The 21,652-nt window shown below is 38.9% G+C and overlaps 1 protein-coding gene across 1 annotated transcript in view; it reads right to left on the bottom strand.

The window, feature by feature from the left end:
* The window catches only part of SYN3 (synapsin III), a 235,705-nt gene extending 214,932 nt beyond the window's left edge, over window positions 1–20,773 (bottom strand). Inside the window, exon 1 of the mRNA XM_090143143.1 lies at window positions 20,709–20,773. The gene's annotated coding sequence lies outside the window, so the exon portion shown is untranslated. The remainder of the gene's footprint in view (window positions 1–20,708) is intronic.
* Window positions 20,774–21,652: the final 879 nt, after the last annotated feature.

The raw sequence follows: 21,652 nt of genomic DNA, 5'->3' as shown, positions 1-21,652 counted from the left end.
TGCAGGAAACTGATCAACTGAATGCAAGACCAAGATACTCGGAGGATGGAAACAAGGCTCTTTTAGAGTTTGTTTTGAAGGGGACAGCCAGTGTAGAACACCTCAAGGATCACACACAAGTCATGAGCTGTGGTAAGTGCTTAGAGGAATCCAGGCTACTTGGCAGGGCTTGTTTGCCAGAACAGTGTTTGCTGGAACCCAATGCTGTTCTCTTCCCTCCCAGCTCTCCCACTCCCAAGCACTGCTGGGTGCTTTGTGAGCAACTCAGTACGTGCTGCACTTGCCTAAGGCTAGAAATCCATCTCTCTGATTCTCTCTCCTCCTAGCCTGCCACTAGTTTCCATGGGATATTTTCTCCCAGCAATAGCTTGGCTCCCAGCATCTCTCTTTTACTGCTCTAGGTCTATTTCCTCCTCCTAATTATTCATGCAGGAGAGCAGATGGCAGGGGGAGTGGATTTCTCACTTGCTGGGAGTGTGCTAGCTTATACAGACACTAGGTTTTGTCATACAAAAGGGGAATAATGCCAACAACAGAAGAAAGCAAGATTTTCCAGAGCATGGTTCCTAGCTTCCCTTATTCTCTGCTCTTCTTTTCAGGCACAATGTAGTTTGGGCAAGACTATTCACTCCTCAGTGTGTATTTATGCCTGCTATATCACATCACATATTGTCCTCTCATTTTAAATTTTTAATTAGGCTGAGAAAACAATTCACAGCATATAATTTATCAAAATGAATGTAACTTTTTCATCTCAAGAAGCAGCTGCAGTTCAACACAGTCCCAAATATTTGGGAACAATGTTTTCAGATCAGTAGTCCTCTGCAAAACTTTCATATTCAGACAGTGTGGGTTCGTTGTGATGAGAGATGTGGAACATGAACAGGATCTTTCTGACCAAATGGAGGATATTTGTAAGCACACCTTACTTGCACACGCACCATCCATCCCTGTGCCTGGGTCAGTGATGAGAGCATTGCTAGGACCATTCCCAATAGGCAGTCTGTACAGACCATGCTGTTCTCAAGTCCAAGAGGATTTACTATCAAAGAACTAGGTCACTCCGTGCCACTGGCCTCAGTGCCCAAGGACACTCATGGGCATGTATAATTTATTGGACTGGATGTAACTGTGCTACAAGCACCCACACATAGGCATTTTATTTCTGCTAGTGTAAATGACCTTCTCATTTAGTGTGCTGAAATACTGGCACTCAAATGTGGCTGCAACAATTTATTGGTAAGGCATCTGTCACAGTTCTTACCATCACTAAAATAATAGCACTAAAATACAAATGAGAATACAAACACGCTTATTAGCCCTTTCAGTCTGACCAGCTTCAGTTGATAAGCAGAGCAATTGTTGCAGGTAGCATCATTAACAAAGAACAGAAATGCTTTACATGGTGTCTTTGAATCAAAATTTTGCCCAATTGGCTCTCTAGCAATAACAACATGCTGTCACTTTTTGATTTATGGTCACGCTCAATGACTACCCCAAGAACAGTACAGAGAAAGAAGTCATTGGTAAGGACCACTGGGGTCTGTCCTATTTTAATTGAAACAACAATGCTGTCTTTGACTGCTACATGAGCACTGCCAGACTTCCAGAGTTTTTGCTGTTTTTTAAAAAGCCTGAACTGAAATGACCTTGCAGAAAACTACATGCAACTGAAAACAACTATTCAGAATGAATGGGCAAGTCAACCCTGTTCAGATTTTAATCTGTGGCTTCAAAAGCTTCTCTCTCAAGCTATAAATTAAGGCAACTGTGTCATAAATCATTGGAGTTGCAGTAGGGAAAAGCTGGTGGGAGAAGAGGAATCAGATCTGTCTGATGTTTAGCAGACTAAAGCAGAAACTCTATTTCAATTTTATGTGAGGAGAATGAGCAGCAAAAGCCAATGGTCTTCTAAGCAGCAATCTACCAGTTTAACAAAACAAGTCTTGCAGAGAAAAGCACAGAGAAATGAGGAAAAAAAAAAGAAAAATACAAAAATAACCCACATGACGAAATAATTTAAGGTGCTGTCTTCAGACATCAGAACCCATGTAATTAAACCTTTTACAAATGCAAATGCAACTTTGCTTCTACTTTTCATCAGTGATGCTAGACTATCAAGGTAACACCAAGAAAAATTACAAGTCTCTCAGAGGAAAGCAACAGTGGTCTGAGAAAAAAAAAAAGTAGGAATTACAATATCCCCTGGTTCTATCATATGCAACGTGTACATTCAATCATATGTAACATGCAGTGCACATATCTCCCCTCTGGAATGGTTTAATCACCACAAAAATTAGACTGTTGTGGCCATTATGTGCCTACTAATCAACTTCTCTTTAAATGGGTCCCTAAATGTGTAATCGAGGCATGGCTTTTTGCCACATAGCCAGTAAGCAACTCTCCTTTTCACAATACAAAAGAAGCAGCGCATTCAAAGAAGGAAGTTGTAAGAAAGGCAATCCAAGTATTCTTTTAAGAATCAACAGGAAAACCTGAACTCAGATCAGTCAGGTTTTGGTTTATAAAGCTTTTAATGACTAATCAATTAGTCAGGAGTTCAGTGCCCTGAAGCCAGCGTTTCATGATGAGATTCGTGACCACTTTGGGATTCTGTCTTTATTGCTCAGTTGAGTTTGAGACTTGCCCAAATACCTCGGAGTACAACAGTGTTTTGTTGGGTTGGAAATTTAGCCATGGGTTCACTAAAAGCTTTTTTTTTTTTACTCAAAACCTGAAAACACTGATTGCAATAGAGACATATTAGAGTATCAACAGCCTTCAGAGTCAACCAGGAGGCTCTTCTGAGCAGCCTTCGTTACGTTTGCAGAACAGGGCCTTGGGAAACCATTCCAAGTATTCAAGACCAGTCACATTAGTATCCCAAGCACTGCTCTCTGATCCCATTAGCATTTGCAGCTTGTAATAATAGTATGCTTTTCTTAGCATCACTGTGAGAAGCAGTCCATAGCTGTGTTTTCTGACAGTGCTCTCTAGGACAGCACATTTGAATCCAACCCAGTTACTAACCCATGGACACAAGATGAACTGCTGGTGAATTCTTCTGCCAGAAAACTTGTTTGACTACAGTATTCCCTGTACGGGGATGACAGATTCTTTCTCTTTGCATAAATGATGCTATGAAAGTTCAATTTTTTTGCCCATGGCAGGGAAAAGACTTTTCAGGAAGCTGCACTCAGGTTAGCTGCCAGCTCTTTAAGTGGCATAGTTTACTCAACAGAGTTGGTAGCAACCCCATCTCACTCTTTTGCTATACTTTATAACCAGAATCTCCTCCTCCCCCAGTCTAAACTGCTACTGACTCACTGGCAGGGTTTTTTTTGTTTTGTTTTTTTTTCTTCTTCTTCTTTTCTGCTTTTTTCTTTTCTTCTCCCAATTTGTTGCAATTGATTTAAGCTAAGGCTCTATTGATCTGTTGAGGATGTGTATACGGGGGAATTTCTTGACGCTCTGAAGTCACAGGTCTTTGTCTGCTGGTGTGTGAGTGTGGGGAAGTTAGATGGGCAGAGGTGCTGGACCAGATCTCTATTTATTTACTGAATATAATTCTCTTCTGTGTCAGGCCTGGCATCACTCTTTATGTGGCTAGCATTTCAATGGCCACATGAAGTCATGGTTGTTCCTGTCTCTCTCAGCTCCTCAGACAGACAGAAAAGAAACAACAAACAAACAAACAAACAAACAAACAAAACCAAACAAGAGCAACATAGAGCAAATAGAACAACAGGCAAAGCAAATTCTTTCCTTAGGCATTAAACTGCTGTTCTACACACTGTTCACAACAAGCAGAACATTTTCCTTTCTTTAGGCATTATGCTCCCCTCCAGGCAGCAAAACCTACTGGAAGCCCCACAACCCGGAGCACAGCCACATCAGTTCTCAGCCTCAAATGTCAATGTTTCAAAGTACCAAATGTTCATCTTGGGTCACAGCAATGCCCAGTGATGCTTTATAAGATCTCATTATTGGTTAATGAAACAGATAGGTTGTTTGCTGTCAAACAACTTCATCATCCTTCTGGCCAGCCTTCTTTCTGAGATTTCCCCAGATAGACTTCCAGGCATTATTCATAAGCATGACAGCACTTCAAACTCACTGTATTCCTCAGATATTTGGATCAGCTTTGAAGCAGGAGGCAGCTGAAGTGGGGCTGAGCTGAATGCATGAAATGTTTGCTTCTCTTTGTGTCACACAAAGCTCTCCCATTAATAGTTTCTGCAATGCAATGTCTTTTTGACATCCAGCATGAGAATTGTTTGTGAAAACAGATAAATCCTTTCATTTGGAGGGTGCCCAGCATGCAAGAAGAGGGATTTGATAAAGCAGGAGGTCTGCTGTAGTTCAGAAAGCAGCTTTGACAAATACCTAAACATTTGTAAGATACTCATTCTCTGGCTACAGAAGCTACAGTGCAATCAGTGTTAGAAGAAAAGGAAAAAATGGGTGGATGCAGTAAGGAATGCAAACATAGCAGACACACTTATGTGCTCGTTTAGGAAACTGTTGTATGTAGAAATAAAGAGGCCCATAAATGGATGAAACCTGTTAGACAAGTTTCCAGAGATGGTGCCATTAGAGATTAATGTTGACACTGATCAGTATATATTGCACTGCATTTCCAACCCCTTGCCTCTGAGGTTTGTACTGTCGTCCAATAAATTTGATTTTCATTATTATAACTTAGGAGCCAAAGGCTTTGTATTGATCTGGCAGTGCAGGGTCTCAGGAAACGTCTAGACTTGCCTCAGCGTGAGCTGGTTTGGATTGTTCTAGCTGTAATGGAACTGTTGCTTAAAGCTGTTTTATTTTCACTTTAGAGTGGTATCAAGTAGTTATTTTCTGTGGACTGAAATGCCTCTGACAGCAGAACAGCATTGTTGGGGATGAGCACAGCCATGGGATGATGTCAGAGCAGTTTTGGTGATAACAATTGGGAATCAATAAAAGGAGAGTGTGCAAGAAGATGGATTAAGTAGGAAAAAGAGAAAAAAATCAAATAATAAAAAAAAAATCCAAGAGGATCCTAAGACTAAGGAAGAAATAGTTATCAGCACTGAACCAGCAAAAGAAGAGGAATAAATCTCCACTACAAACAGCACAGCCCTCCTGGGAAGACCTCAGGACACTGGCAGATCATCAAAATCTTCTCCTCACAAAAACATCACTTTTCTGTATAATATTTTTAGATGTATTGCTGAGGCTTTATTGTATTTGCTTGGATTATGAGCATATAGCATTTTAGCAGGACAAACAGATAGGACTGTTTGGCTATTAAAACAATAAATCATTGCTGCTCTCACCTGCACCTCATTATACACCTTTTCTTGTACGGATGTCTAGCAGAAAGCATTTGTAGATGGTTCTAAGGCTTCTTACTGTGACACTGGAGCTACAGCACACTGGTTGGCTTGGACTCTCAAAGATGCAAGGAACAGATGTCTAAATTTATGTATTTCTTCTTTCCTAGGATCTTTTACAGCTGACTTTGACATACACCACAGGATCTGGCAACAGTCTACCTTTTTCCAAGAAAGGAACTCTCTTCTTATTTGTAAATAATGCAAACATTTTCATGAACATCACATCATCTTCATTACTGATATTCTGACTCCGGGGCACTTTGTACCAAAAATAATGATGTTAATCCTTTTATTGGGAATTATCTAACAGCCTTTCTTGACCTGACATTATCAGGCATGTCAAATGAGTGTCGATTCTGGAAAAATACTGGTAGAAACAACATTGTGAATACAAACACTGAACTTAATCAGCAATGAATCTCTAGTTGGACAACTATAATCTTTTTTTAAAGAGAAAGAGTAGGATGAAAAATTACAGCACATACTAAAAAAATCCCCCATCCCATCCACAAGATCAGAAGCCAGCAAAAAAGCACCACCAACAGCAAAACCTTTCTTCTTCCTAGCAACAGTCTAAACTCTAATCCTAAATTGTTCCTGAATTTTCACATGGTTTATGACAAAATATTAGGAACTTGGAGTTTATTTTTGAAGAACAGAAATTTAAGGCGTAGTCTGTATAGAAATAACAGTTCTTCATTAAAACAAAACCAAACTCTCAAAATAGATTGAATGGATGAAGTTTTTCAGTCTTGTGAATAGGAAAATTTTTCATTTTCCTATGTCAGAATGAAATACATCATTTCTGATAAAAAGAATTCAGCACCTCTGACTTGAAGACTTTCAGGACATGATTTTCCTTTGCTATGTTTCTATCTCTGTTGACCAGAGAAGCCAAATTTAAACTTTCCAGAGATGAAAGCTCTATTTCTGGATCAAGTCTATTGTATACATTATGTGCCACTTGGTCTTTATGCCAGGAAAGAGTTCTGAAACTGTCTCTCAGACAAGCAGACTGAAATGAGCACTGGCATAAGCTCCCCAGGGAGGTGGTTGAGTCACCATCCCTGGATGTGTTTAAAAACCATTTGGATGTGGTGCTCAGGAACATAATTTAGCAGAGAGTTGTTAGGGTAGTATGGTTAGGTTGTGGATGGACTCGATGATCTTTAAGGTCTTTTCCAACCTGAGCGATTCTATGATTCTATGAGCCCCATTCTGCACTTCAGCCATAGAATTTAACACTACATGGGGCTGACACTAAACTGAGAGAATTTACATGAGAAATGACAGATGGCAAGATGGTTGCCACCACTACCAACTCTGTCCAGCCACCAACTGTCAAGTCTGAACCAGCCTGGCGCCAGGAGAGCTCCAGTTTATAGCAGTTAGAACAGAAAGGATGTATTTTTCATGTCAGCAGAGAGGAACAGTTGGTAATTTTTCCAGGGTAGAGATTACAGCATGCTGCCTTCAGTTTTGTCATGCTGTTCAGAAAGTCCCTGTTGCTGGTTACCAAACATCTAATCCATGACTCAGGAAAGAAGTGGAAAGTGATCTACCAGCTGATGTGCAGATGGTATGTTGAAATTTCTGCACCGTGTTTATTTTTCTGACAATAATAAGCCTAATGGTTTGTTCACTGAAAAGGCTGAGATTTAGCTGGTTATTTGCATGTACACACTGTGATAGGAGGTAACCATTCAGGTACAAAAGCTGAATAGCAAATTATACACACACTTCAGTTAAACTAAAAATTTTAGTGTGTTTAGGATAGAGCTAGAAATAGATATAGACAATATTATAAGAATGGGAAACAGGAGGCCTTTTTCCTCTTCAAAGATAAGGAAACCTCAAAGAATGCTTCTTATTACAGGGCAGCCCTGGGCATGAGACTTACAGAAGTCCATAGGGTTGGCAGTGCACTGCTGAATGATAAATCAAAGCCATGGCGCTGTATATGAAGTAAAGGCATATTTCAGACTTGTCAGCAAAATTTTCTGGTAGACTACCAACAGTGTACTTTGGTTAGCGAGACATAACTGGGAGGGAACACAACTGGCCTGAAAAGTAACCACCCCTTCCCTGAGCATCTTGTTCTCTCTGGTGGAAGTAGCATTGCCCTTAGTAGGTCACTGAATCTAGTTTCCCGTAGAGAGAAAACATCCCTCAGGAAACAGTGTCTTGGCTGCTGGTTGTTCAGGCATGTGTACAGACAACTTTCCTCATCTTAGCCTGAGAAAATCTCCATAAGGCTGACTCCTACTGTTCTGGACCATCTGGATGCATTAATTCTAAAGTACTGTAATAGAAAAGCAGTCACATGAGTCCATAATGTACTAGAAGAAAATATGCAGTGTTATCTGTGCACCAGATATGGAGTAGACTAAGTATTCTCAGTACTTGCCGTGTAACGTTTGTACTGTGCATGTAGGATGTGTGGGTATGTAACAAATACTGCACTCATGTGAAACAAGACCTCGTTGACCAGATGGTCCCAGTTCTTTTACCGTTAAGTTTCATCAAATTTATATAAATTTTGCTTAACTAACCTATGGAACTTACTACTGTGATAAAATATATTAAGGTGAATAGGTCACTTCCTACATTCTAAAAGTCCTCTAGTGACAAATCTACATTCTGCAGGGTTCCAGTGGTGGTGGATCAAGCCTCAACAGTTTCTAATACCAGAAAGCAGCAATCTTTTTTTTTTTATTCTTAAGAGCATTACCCACATCTAGAAGTAGGCTAAAACATCTTCTTTTGAAGTACAGTATATGGTGATCACAAGCCCTTCTACGAAGTATTCAGCTCTTGTAACCAAGGCCATGCAGTTATCACAGTAAGGTAGCTTTTACACTATCAGGTGCCTGATGCAATTCACTCTCTCTTTTAGAAGTAAACAATGAACATACTCCAGGCTAAAATTCTGTGGAATGTAATTCCAGCCAAAAATGGATAATTATGAGATTATTCTCATGCAAATGCATCAGGAGGAAAAAGCATCATCCGCTTCCTTTCCTACCATTTTCCTCACAGCATTTCTGTCACCCTGGTTTGTTGCTCTTTTGCCTACAGAAGCAAAGGGTAATCCTGTTGTGAAACTACCTCCCAGTTCTGGTAATTAATTTGTTGCTTGAAGGAACACAACTAAATTTCTTATTTTCATTTTGAAATAAACAGTGCTTTGTAACTCCTTCTGCAGAAATAAAATGGAGCTGTCTTTCTTCTGGATCATGATGTTTTTTCTTATCATTGCATGCTTGGTAAATTATATTAGCACAGCATGAAGTTGGCAAAAGATGCATGATGAAGCCTCACCTGTAAAATCAAAACTGTTTGTTTGGAAGAATAAATGATATCAACCCCCCTATCCATGAAATTTCAGGAACTGGAAAACCACAGTTTATCTGCATTCCCTATTTTTACATTAAAAACCTGTAGATAAATTTTACAGCATCATACTTTTGATTGACACTAAATGCCTGACTAATTATGTAGTCTAAGAGATGATGAAATATGCACATTTTCTAAATTTGTCATGTCAGTTTTAATAGGACATATGTCACACTTTCTTCTCTTTGACCAGAATCAATCCAGATATGTTACTTCAAAGAGTTTTGCTTAGCCTCTGTAAAAAGTCCTGGCCAACTGTGAATGTTGTATGGCCAATAAAAAAAAATAATAATAATAATTAAGATAAATGGTTCACAATCTCAATTATTCCTTAAAGTAGGATCTCTTAGCATGCTTTATGGGATAAGTTGGCTAAGACAGTCCATTGAGGAAATAAACATCATGAAAACATTCTTTTGTCACTCCCAGAAAGCATCCCTGGAGTTCAGGTAAAACCAGGTTCCACAAAACAAAACATTTTCAGTAATATAACGAAAAATTTATTTTGGATCAATTTGGTACTGATTAACTGTTTTTCTTGTTAAAGCTTCCAGTGTTCAAAGTTTCTGGGTATGATGCAGTGCCAACACAAACACACACAAATATTAAAGAAGCTAATCATTTTCTTGAAGTCCTGTGAAATCCTCTGCCCCATTTTCCAAAGCTAGCTTAAAAACTTGCACAGCAGTTATTTCACAGGGAAGGGCTTTGTCCATGCTGAGGAATAATAAAAAAAAATATGTAGTTGTCTTAAACAGACTCTCAACTTTATCTTGTTCAAACTTCACATGGATAGATTTAGAAACTCATCAGCTGAAGTTACCTGCAGATAGCAAAACTGAACCTCAAATTCAGCTGTTTTAGCCCTGAGAGAAGCTTGTGCTACAGAAATGGTAGAGAGACATTTTAGAAAAGAAGATTTTCTTTTTATTAAGTAATGCAACTTTAAGAGAAGTTATCAAGTATACTCGAAGCCACATTTAAAAATCAAGGATCACTGCTGTGATGGTAACAGGATGGAAATAGGACATCAGACTTCGTGTTTTCTGTTGAATGCAGATGATTTTTTTTTTTCTTTTAATAATTAGTAAGCACAGTACTTCTCTTTTACTTCCTCCATTGACATCAGCTATTGAAATAACAAACCAAAACACCAAACTGTTTTGCCTTGTGAACAAAACATTTAAGTAAAGCATTAGAATTTAATGGTATTAACTGTAGTTCTGAATGCTTTTAACCAACTAGACTAAGTATTAAAGCTTACCAAGCAATATTCTTTGTGCTGCTGCTTTGGGCAATACTTGCTGTATACAAGATAGACACTGCAGGTTTTCAAGGCTTCTGATATAATTTTCCCAATGCGTTAAATGTCCATACATCATGTTAAGGCAGGGTAGGACAGGAAAGTACTCAAACCGTAAAAGCTAGAACCAGGATTTGCCTTCATGTAACAACCCATAAAGCAGCTTCTGCCTTAGCACCTTGGACAGGGTAATAAAAATAAATGGATATGCCTTGCACTGTTCTTGGAAAGTGGTCACCTTTCTAAGTACGGGCACGCAAATGAACAAGTGGTGCTTCTTTCCAGGTGAGAGCAACCCATGATACTTTCTTGGTCAGGAAGAATTCAAAAGTCATGGATGTTTGCCACTAGCAATGACAACATTGTGGCATAAATACAGAGAGGAGATAAAAAGGTGAATGAGATGAATATAGGCTCCAAACTACCTGCATTACTAACAGGCGTATGTTTTATCAGCACAACTAGTCCAGGCATTATCGAAAAGGATTTCATCACACTTGGGAGAAGAGCTATACCTAGCAGAAGAGCTATATCTACTGCATAGAATAACAACAGTGAAGACATTAACATTGTTCAGGAAATCACAATGAAAATAACAGGTAATACTGAAAACACTGATGACTTTAAGAGGGCTCAGATAGTATCTTAAAAAAAAAGAAAAAAGAAAAAGTATTAGAGCACCACTTACTATCAGTATGATGCACAACAGTCACGTGGAGAATGAAAAAAGTTTCCATATGTTATTTTTAAGACTTTTACAGAAGATTAGCAGGAATTGCAGACAAAAACACTTGAGTAAATTTATGTTTGAAGATGCAATAAAATACATGCTGCATTTTGCATTTAGGCAAGTATTTTTTACCTTCCATAAGAAATAAAATTGCTATCACAGTAGAATATTAGTGTTCATTTAATATGAAGAGATGATATTATCATTCCAGAAACTTCAATGGTAAGCTGCCCAGAAGAAAGAAAAATAGAGATAATGCAAGTGCCCACATATGTGCATGTGTATATGTATATACTTTAAAATTTAAATTGCAAAGAGCCTAAAGGGAGTTGGCTGTTTCAGTTTTAAGTAGAAGAATCAATTCCATAGACTAGACAATATTCCCCGCAGCATAAAGGCTGACTTTAAATTTCTGTTATTATTCTGAAAGATTATACAAGGTAGAAATACTTCAGCTTATATTTGATACTGTTATTGAGGAAGAGACAGGAGAAAATAGCATGTTAGTGCTTTCTGAGCGACCCTATGGACATGGAGAGGTCACCTAGTGTAGCTGAAAGACTTAGTCATGGCCTGATTCAATTAAAGAATTCTAGTTTACTTCTATTATTAGCGTAAGTTGTGCAAAATTGTCCAGCAGACAGAGATCTACATACTGAGCTCCCATAGATAAGGAACTGACACTAGAAATGCACTCCCTCTGAAATGTTATTCTGATTGAAACGTTAGAAAGCAAGGACTAATAGATACTGTAACAAACGGATTGTCTAATGAGTGCCTGGAGATCTGGATCAGTCAGATCATCTAGATCATTCAGGTCAGCTTAACTTGGTTTAAGACTCAACAGTTGGATGCAAACTCTAACCAAGATATTTAACAGGAGTGCAACATTTTCCATAATGAAACAATCAGGAAAAAGCTTGAATGCAGTGAATCTTGAGACCATGGTTAATTTTTCCTTACTGCTATTTTTATAACTCAGAATGACATCCTACACATCTTTCTGAAACTGAAGCTTTTCCAGAAGATGTTGTTTGGTAACTCCCTTATCAGAGACAGCACAGACCTTGTCGACGCCAAGAACCGCCTCTGCTTTGAGCTTTACTTACTTATTATAAAACTACTAATCAAGTTTCGTGAAAGACAGCTATGAACAGCAGACCAAGAGGCAAAAAAGAATGTATTTCACATCCAAAGTTTCAAAAATTATTGACTAGACTTTATCATTCTCAAAGTTCCAGGCATTAAGTTACATTTCCATGGATCTCAAACTGCAGTTTGATTTTAGAATCATTGTCTACTAATTCTCCTAAGTCACTATATGCTTCTGTGGCTTACAAATGAAGAGTAATGTTCAGTGTTCTCCCTTTGCTCCCTGCCTCAGTTCTGACATTTAGTTCTTGCAGTAGAAATCAAACACACTCAACTGAAATACATCATCTTCAAGCAATGAGAGAGCCCTCACTCACAGCACAACAAGCCTGCCTGAGGAGGACTTTTGGTTTGCCATAGCACATGACAGAGCAAAAACTCTAGTATGCAACTTTGGTTTTGAGAAGTTGGCTTATGAAGCCATCTAAGCTTCACTCTTGAATGCCAGATAAGCATCAACTCCTCTCCTTACCTTACACTTCTCTTACACATCGATTGCACATTTAAAATTCTGAGTGGTATTTTAGCACGACAGTAGTACAAATCTTAACAATTCAAGGGAATAAACACTGCATGTCATTCAATACCATGCTTACAGACACTACTTGCAAGATTAATGTGTTTTGCTTACTGCTTGTGGGACAGGGCACCAAATGATTCCTCCTTCTCATATGCTAGAGCCATGCTAGCCAGGGAGAAATTAGTTATGCAGAGCATTGGGAGGGAGAACAAAAGAGTATGTCTACATCCAGGGACGCTACAAGACCAGTGGAATTGGAAGAGATTAGTGTTCTACAGAGGCACTCAGAAAAAGCAGCAACAAATGGACAATCTGCATTAACCAAGGAAACCATTTAAGCATCTCCATAACAAGGAATTCTCATCTTTCTTACCTGACTGTTCAGAAGAATGACAAGAAGGAAATTGTTGACTTTTTTCCTCCATCCTGGACAAGATACTTTGGCACCACTAAGTAGTGTTAGGAAGAAGGGTGAAAGACAGATTCCAGCCTCTCTCATTGAGTTTGCAATGGAGATCACAATTATTGATAAATGTGTTGTCAAACTGCCAGTGTAATGTTTGCTCATTTGGGTTCATTTGTCTCCACAGAACCCATCAGAAAAAATAAATGTCCTGACTGGCAATAAGGTTTTTTCAGAGCTAAGTCTTCCAACTTGCCTGCAGGGAATTCATTGCCTTTCAGTATGATTGAAGGCCTGTACATCACTGCAGATCTGCACCTCATTAAATTGGTGCTGAAAGACTTCAGAGCAGCTTCCTTCCTAGTGACACTGTGACAGTCAGAGCTTGGCGTTACCATGAAGAAAGGGCTACTGCATGTCAAAATCAGACATCTCTGCAGCTAGAAGTAGCTCTCATTAGGAGCCATGCAGGCAAGTAAATAAGCATTTAAGTACCAACTTTCTATACTATCTCCCACTACTTAGTCACTATTCCCCTCTATCCCTTAATAATAGGAAACCAATAACATGCTACTGTTTTTTTTTTTTTTTTCTTCAGCCTAGTATGCTTTTTTTCTTTTTCCACATGATTTCAAGAAAAATTGGGCACATAGTAAATTATCTCAAGCTCCAGTCATCATGGAAATCTTCATCAACAGAGCCTCTGTCTTAGCAAAGGCTACTCATGCCCTTTGCATTAAGGCAAGTATCTAAATACATCTGAAGACCTTATCTACCTTATCAATTTACAGATGAAGATGGGATGGAAAGAAGACCAAATCTGGAACATGACCATGAGAAAGATGCTTGTGTTTGCAGGTCAACACTTACAGATGAAAGGAAAAAAGTCTCATGGCGCATGTACTGAGAGCAGTTCCCTGGTTATCCTGTACACAGGTCCAAGTATAAAATATTATTTGTGAAGCTGAGATAGCTATGTCTGTTCTCACAGAACAACAGAAACTTATGCATCCTTATGGCTTATCAAATGTCTGCTTTCCATCTTCACCCTCCTCTGACTTTACCCTCCAGAAAACAGGTTGAAGCCTCAAAGCCACATCTCTTCTTAAATAACTGGCAACTCATCATTTACTAATTACTTGTAATATACTTGTTAGAGGGTGATGTTGTTCATACAGGCACGAATCACTGCTAAGGCTCTACAAGAATAAACCATCAAAGATTTAGGGGGCCAGAGGCCTGGCTCTGTTCTTATTTCCTTACTCTTCCTATTGCTTTCTAAAATACTGGAATAACAGATAAATATAAGTTTGATATAGGAGGTTCTAGAAGTAAGAGATTAAGAAGTTCCCTTTAAAAGTGGAACTTCTTCAGTGTATTTACAACTCTAGACAATGCAAAGTACTAGCCCAAAATAGCTTTTCACTAGCTTATTAAAAAAAAAATAAATCTTGCTGTCACCTTAATAACTAATTTTTCATTTGGAAGTTTGAAGCCTATCATTAAGGGAAATATGCAATCATTTGTTTTTATTTTCCTCCAATAGAGGAGAAAATTCAAGAGATATGGAAACAACCACACTCAGGGGGATGTCGGGAACTCAAGATTTGGTGAAAACTATTGTAATTCTGCCTCAAATAAAGAAGGGGGTGAGGATGAAGAGAGTGGCAACAAGATCACCTACACAGTCAGCCTGTTTCCCCAGCATGTGTACACATCCTCCAGCTTCCTGAAGCCTGGCTACACAGTACAGCTGTGGAATATATAGCTGGTTTTTGGATAGATAGAACTTACTTTCCTTGAAGTATCTGATAAAGTTGGTATCTGATAAAAATTGAGTAGCTACCACATTCACTCAATGGCAAGTCGGGGCTTAGAGCAGTGGATCCCTTTCAGAAACAAGATTTCCAACTAAGTGACACAAGTATTTTGCCTAGCCTTAGGGGTTTAAGAATCTGAGGTCTCATCTAGCCTTTCCTAAGCAACAGTCCATATTTAAGTCTGTCCATGCAGCACCAGGATGGAGGGGTTGGACTCACATTATTATCCACTCTTGAAACTGAGCATTCCAGGGGGTAGAGGTGTTGGATCAGCAGGTGGGAGCCCCGTATCTCATACCAAACAGTTCATTGCTGCTCTCAGAGCAGCAGGTCTGGAGCCACAGCTATTCACTTCATGTCCCCATCCAAGTGTACTTGCGAGAGCTTTAAAAGGCAGCTCTGGAGACAGAAATCCTATTCGTGACATATCCCACGTTAGTGCACAGTTTGCTTTCCACTCTACCTCACAGTTCACCCCCATACATTTGAGAGAACAAAGAATGTATTCTTTCGTAGTTATCACATTCAGAAGTCTTGATAGTTGGTTTTTTTTCCGTTTTCTTTTTCTTTTTTTTTTTTTTTTTTTTTCCCCTGGGAATAAACTCAGCTGTAAGCAGATTGTTTTACTTGGCTAACAAGCATTGCATAACATATTTCATTGTACACCTCCTTACTAGTGGGTAGCTCAGGGCAGAACAATGAAAAGAAAAAGAACAGACTTACTCCAAAGAAAACTGAAGTTTTTATGCTGGGAAACATAGAGATCATGAACACTTTTAAAATACCACTGAAGATATATCCCTCCAAATTGTGACAACTCCTTCTGGCAACTCTAGCTGCTCCACATCACCTCTGATCACACTTTCATTTATGCTGTATGACCAAGGTCAGGCACAAGCCACATTCCGGTTGCTCAAAATGAACTTGCCATTTTTAATATTATTTTGTCTGAAAGACGATGTTCAAAGATCAATAATTTCTCTTGCTGAAGAATGTGACAGACCAACCATTACCTCTGATCCTTCTTATTAGATCAGACCTACTGGGATTTTACCAGTTACTGAAAGAGAGTACTGAACTGTGAAGAGTATTAATTGTCAGACAACCTGTGGCAGCAGCAGCACCTTTCAGATGGCTTCCCCTGAGCTGAGCAAGATTTAATCTGTGAAATAGAAATTAGAGCTGAAAACTGAAAAGGGGGGGTGGAAATGACATGTCAAAAAAGCATAACCTCAAATTAAAAGAAAACAAAGAAGCAACCATGAGAACAACTTTCCTCATAGCAATTAGTATACCTTGTGCTCTATTTATATTTATAATGTGTGCCAGTAGTTTGCCCTGTCAGCCAAGAGGTCAAACAGCATTTTGGGGTGCATTAAATACAGCATAACAAGACAATCAAAAGAAGCCATTCTACCACTGTATTTAGTGTTGGTGCAGCCTCACCTAGAATATTGTGTGCAGTTCTGGACTACACAGCATAGAAAGGGTGCTAAGGTTCTTGAGAATGTACAGAGGAGGGCAACAAAGCTGGTAGAAAGGCTGGAAGGCATGTCTTATGAAAGACATTGAAGAAGACTGGCCTGTCCAGTCTGGAGAAGAGCAGGCCAATATCACAACCTTCCAACATGCTTTTTGTTCTGCTAGTTTCCCATTTTCAGAAATCAGGATAGGGCTGTCTGGACACAAAAGGATTTAGGCAGTTGTTTTTTTAACTGAAAGTTTTATACCACTATGTTTAACTATTGATTCAATCAGATTTTGAGAGATTTTTGATGCTTCCTTATTGGGAAAAAAAAAAAAAAAAAAAAAAAAAGCTTTCTGTTGCAACAGGGCTGGGAAAGCAATGTTTTGCAATGTTTTTCCAAATTCCTCTGAAATCAGGAGCCATAGGAGCTTCCTTCTCTGCTAGGAAGGAGGTTTTAAGACTGGCACTTCCCACCAGAGCCCTGTTGGCACCCAGACTCAGTAAAGACCAAGACAGAGGTCATCAAATACGGAAAGTTCAAAGATATTTTACTACAGTAACAGTAGTTCCACATAATTTCATCATGGGATATAAAATAAGAAATGTATTCTCAGAAGTATTGGAAGGATGAAGACCACCATATCCAGCTTCCTTTGATCCCTTCAAGAAAATGTTTCTCAGAGACAGCTTAAGGATCTGCAGTAGCTAGTTTCTTATGCAACTCCATTACCCTAAGATTGTGAAAACATACTTTTCATATATATAATTCAGTTAGCACATATGGCATGCAGAACTTACTAACACTAGGTATGACTTCCCGTATTCACATTTTTTTAATGCATTTGTTTTATGAATTTACTTACCCACTTACTAATAATGTAATGCATGTCTTGCTGGACAAAGCCTTTAGGCTTGGAGGTACAACACATTGTTGCTGGCTTTTAAAACAAAAGGAAAGTTGTGCTTGCATGATTCAGAGACAGCATAAAGAGAGGGACTTACTAACACAGAAGAAACAAGATTTCCAGCAAGAAAGCTAGGGAATACAAACACATCTCATTATAAAATATGCTCATTATTATGTGTAGTATGCTCCCAAGAGTATGGAGACTTATAATACAAGGCATTTGAAAGCATTCATCTGTGACAACCTTATAAAAATGAATATAACTGGAGTATTATGAGTGAAAGAATTTTGAAGGAGTGACGTGTAGCTAGGATTCTATGATAAATTTATTCTCTCTTCAGAATGAAGATTTCACAAGTTCTTTTCATGATTTCAAAATATTCCCATAGCAGACTTCAGGAAAAAAATAAAAATCCTCCTCTCAACTTTCCCCCATCACTGAACCCTCATCTAATTGGAATATCAACTACACACACTTTCCTGAAAATAAAATAAAATAAAATTTAAAAAAAGAGCAAGAATAGTTATAAACACCACATTCCTTAATTAACAGCAAGTTCAGTTTTGCAAGCCAGCTCCTGTAATTTCAAAGTGACACTTTCCATTTTCAAAAGATATACAGGAAATAAAGGCCATAGGCTTCCTTCCCCATCTAATGGGACTAGAAATGCATGAGTTTCATGGGGGAGCCATTCATAGCTTTGAAGGCTGAACTGGCAGACCATTAATTCCATTGTTTTTATGCCAACTGCTTCGATATTTAAACTCTTGACACCTCTTAGCTATATTCTTCCCTACTGAAGGTTTACCTTTGTGAAGGCATTTACTGGTTGTCCAGCATCCTAATATTGATGTCCCAGTAGAGTCCAGTAGCAAGCTGGCAACAAAAGAGTTAAGGCTGGAGATAAGTGCTGTGTACACTGTAACCAGCCTTCATTTAGGTCTGGATTATAAGCATAGCACATCATTTGTGACACTACCCCAAATGTGTTTGATGCATTCCTACATGGCATGGCACAGGGGGTTTAGCAAGTATTAGGCGAAATTTGAGAGGGCAAAAGGGGTTAAACAGCTCATATAGCAGCTGTTCTTGTCCCTGAAAAGAAAATGTGTTCAATTATTCATGCTAAGCTTAAACTGACAATGAAGCCAGCTTCAACACAGCTATTCCTCTGCATTATTCATATCATGGAGCTAGCAGAGTCTTTGCAAAGATATGTTGTTGCAGATGGATGGAGCTACAAATGGTTCGGAAGATGAGCTTGTTCACACGAAATGAGGAAAATATGTCTTGGGAGGAGACTTAAATATGAAAACCTACCGAATGTTCCTTGGAACGTGCTGATAAGGCCTACTTTATCTGGGAGATACTGAGTCTTAGAAGCCTTGTTGAGGTACTAGAGGAAGTAGTGATATTTTTATCTCAGTTGCACGGTCAGTGTTGACATTCTCCTCCAGGAGATAAAAATATTAATAAAATCCATTTAACCTAATGGTTACTGTATCACAATAGGCCTTTTGTACTTGCTTCTACTTAGCTGGAGGGCCAGGAAATTCAGCTCCTCCAAAGACTCCAGGCAGTTTTCAGACCAACTTAGCCAACAACTGCATCCCTACTAACAGCTGTGTTCCTGTGGCCATCAGACTGCTGTCTGAAAAATCACAGAGAGTAATCAAGGTATTACACATGATCATGAAATCTCAACAGATGCCATTTTGTGAGTATGACTTCTAGGGAACACGGGGCATTACATCTCTTCTTTATGACCCTAGAGCTCATCTGCAAGAATTACAGGGCCCTGTCCAGCGGAAGCATCACACAGCCAAGTTAAATGAAACTTACTGCATATTTTACAGTCACCCCTTCCATTCTTCTCAGAACCTGGTCTTCTTCAGAGTAGCAACCCAAGCCAATATATTCAGAGGCCCCAGGTTTTCCTGCAAAAGTTGTCAGTTTCAACTACTGAGAGTAATAGAGCATGGTTTGGAGAGACACAGCAAGTCTTTTTAGCAAGAGACCTGTTGTGAAGCACTATCAGCACAGCTGAGAAGTTATTTAGGAACCTTCAAAACCAGGAAGGTGTCTCTCAGAGCAGCATAAGCTGATACGGTTTCCTTTTGGTTCATCTTATCATTCATCTGTCATTTTATTGTACAGATTGAAGTCCATTCAACACAGAGAAGACCTAGAAATTTCTTTAAGTACATAACCCATCTGAGACGTAAAACATCATCCTAAGGAGATGCAGGTTTTTAATCAAGATTTAAGTCACAATATCCTTGTGTCCTTCCTGCAATTAGTCATTTCATTAACTAACTAACTAGTTCAATTTTTACTCAGACTTTGTCTCACTTCAGCTGCCAACCACTGTGCATCAATTTTCTCTTATGTTAGAGAGCCACCTAGCAGAACATTCAGCACTTTTCAGATTCCTACAGGACACAGGTCATAATCATCTTTCACATAAACAAAGTTTATGATTTTTGCTATGTACATTTTCCTAAGTTAACCTCATAACGTTTTCTAAATATGTTGAGACTTCTGTCACTAATATCCTTTTTGATGTGCAGGCACAGATTGAAAGGATAGTGTTCAGGATCTTAATAACTGTCGACAGTACTGTTCTGTTACAAGTTACTGCCTTATGGACTTGTCAATTGTAGGGTTAACTACCAGAGGCGAGATTTATTTATTTTTTTAATCTTATATTATATGTTCCCAGCATGCTACAGAGTGTCTTAATTTTTCATTCTTTTTATTGGAATCGGAGCATTCTGGAAAGGCTTTAAAAAATCCACCTGGAGTTTATGGAAATTGTTTTATTCCCAAGAAGAGCCCAAGCTAAACATAGCAAGTTCCTGTCTTTGCATTTGTACCACAGGAAAGCACACACCCTTCCCTTGAGGTCCTGTTTCTAGACCTGGTTTCTCCTCCCTACCAGCCTTGGCATAAACGGCAGCACTGAAACACAGTGGCAGAGAATAACAAGCCTGGGAACCAAGGCCTTTATTCCCCAGCAGCAAGCACACATCTTAGCAGTGTGATTACATTAACAGAAGAGTGCACACTGGATTAAAAGGAAAAAGAGAATAGAAAGCAATAAGGCAAGATCAAGAACTTAGCTGAAATCTATTACAGTGAGAACGAAGTTAAATATTGATCCAAAAATACTGTTCTTTCTTATGAGAGGGGTTACTCCTATTTTTGTTTGTTTGTTAATAAAGTAGCTAATGAAGCTACATCAAGTGTATTTGAACCCCAGACATACTGCATTTTTACTCCACACTTGGCTTACTAATAGGATAACTTAAACCTTTCAGATCACTAACAGGATCACTTCTCTGCCTGTGCTTTATCTAATTGCATGCATTTACTGCAAAAGTAAGCTATTTAATTTCTTTTTATGATGAAAAAAGTATCAGTTTATGCAAGATCATAAGTTATTCCCTTTTCTCTAAGCATCTTTCCTTATCGGGGGGAGCTCACGTAACAGAGGTTAATGCTTCCAAAGCATTAGAAAGAAACATACGAGCTTTCATTTGCAGAACTGGTGCTTTTGAAGAGGCTTTCTGTCAAGGATTTTGGAAAGTCAGCTCTGCCTGCAATGGACACAGCTGTATTACCTACCCGCATTTTCCCCAAGCGGATCGCTGAGCCTTTCCATTCCTCATCTCCCCTCGCCTTTCCTGCCAGTTGTTTTCCCGGTGGTTATTTTCCTCATTAACAGTGATCAGGAGGCACCACCTAGCGGTACCAAACAAATTCACTCATTTAGCTACTGTTCCCAAGATTTACAGAAGCACTTTGTACTGTATCTACATATAATTCTACATATTATTAATCACGAGAGTGTTGAACAGGCTCTGAATTTAATTCAGCTGCACAGAAGAGCTGCACTGGGTGTTAGGCGCAATACCTAAGAAGGGAGCACAGCACTTGGGTTTTACCTTGGAGATGGCCAGAGCCATGAGTGGTGTTCCCACACCTGAGCTCTCCTGGTCAACAGGGAGCTTCCAAAACAAGAGATCCCCAGTTGGTCTGCTGTAGTTTTCTATTCTCAGGATTCTTATACCAAAAAGCCAGATAACTTTGTCAAATGGAAAAACTCCACTTCAACACTGTTGCTTTCTAATGCAAAATGCAATATGAAGTCAGTAAGACTCCAGGAATTTTTTTGAAGCTCATGCTTCCCCATGTTTTCTCCTTTCACAGATGTTTGGTTTCTGCTTCCCATCCTTATTCAGAAAAGCCAAGAAAGCAGACACTGATACAAATTAAGAAGCAGACCTACCTGAGAGCTTAAACAAACAAGCAGTTTGTCTTTGGTCATATGCACTCAGAGAAGTTATTGGGAGATAAAGCATGCTGTGAACTTAATGAACTTACATTATTCTGTGATCATACAAACAGATCCCTGTCCCATAGTGAATATAAGGATATTTTTGATATTTTTGATGCTCAGGAGAAGAATAATAAGCTACCATCAGAAGCTTTTTGCTAACAGCCTACAAATAGCATTTGTTATAGTCATGTGGTATAGGTATAGATGTACTTTCAGTATTACAGTATTT

Source organism: Phasianus colchicus, chromosome 1 (assembly GCF_987193195.1).
Source record: "Phasianus colchicus chromosome 1, bPhaCol1.hap1.1, whole genome shotgun sequence".
Classification (NCBI taxonomy): Eukaryota; Metazoa; Chordata; class Aves; order Galliformes; family Phasianidae; genus Phasianus; species Phasianus colchicus.
This window is presented reverse-complemented; position numbering and strand designations above follow the sequence as displayed.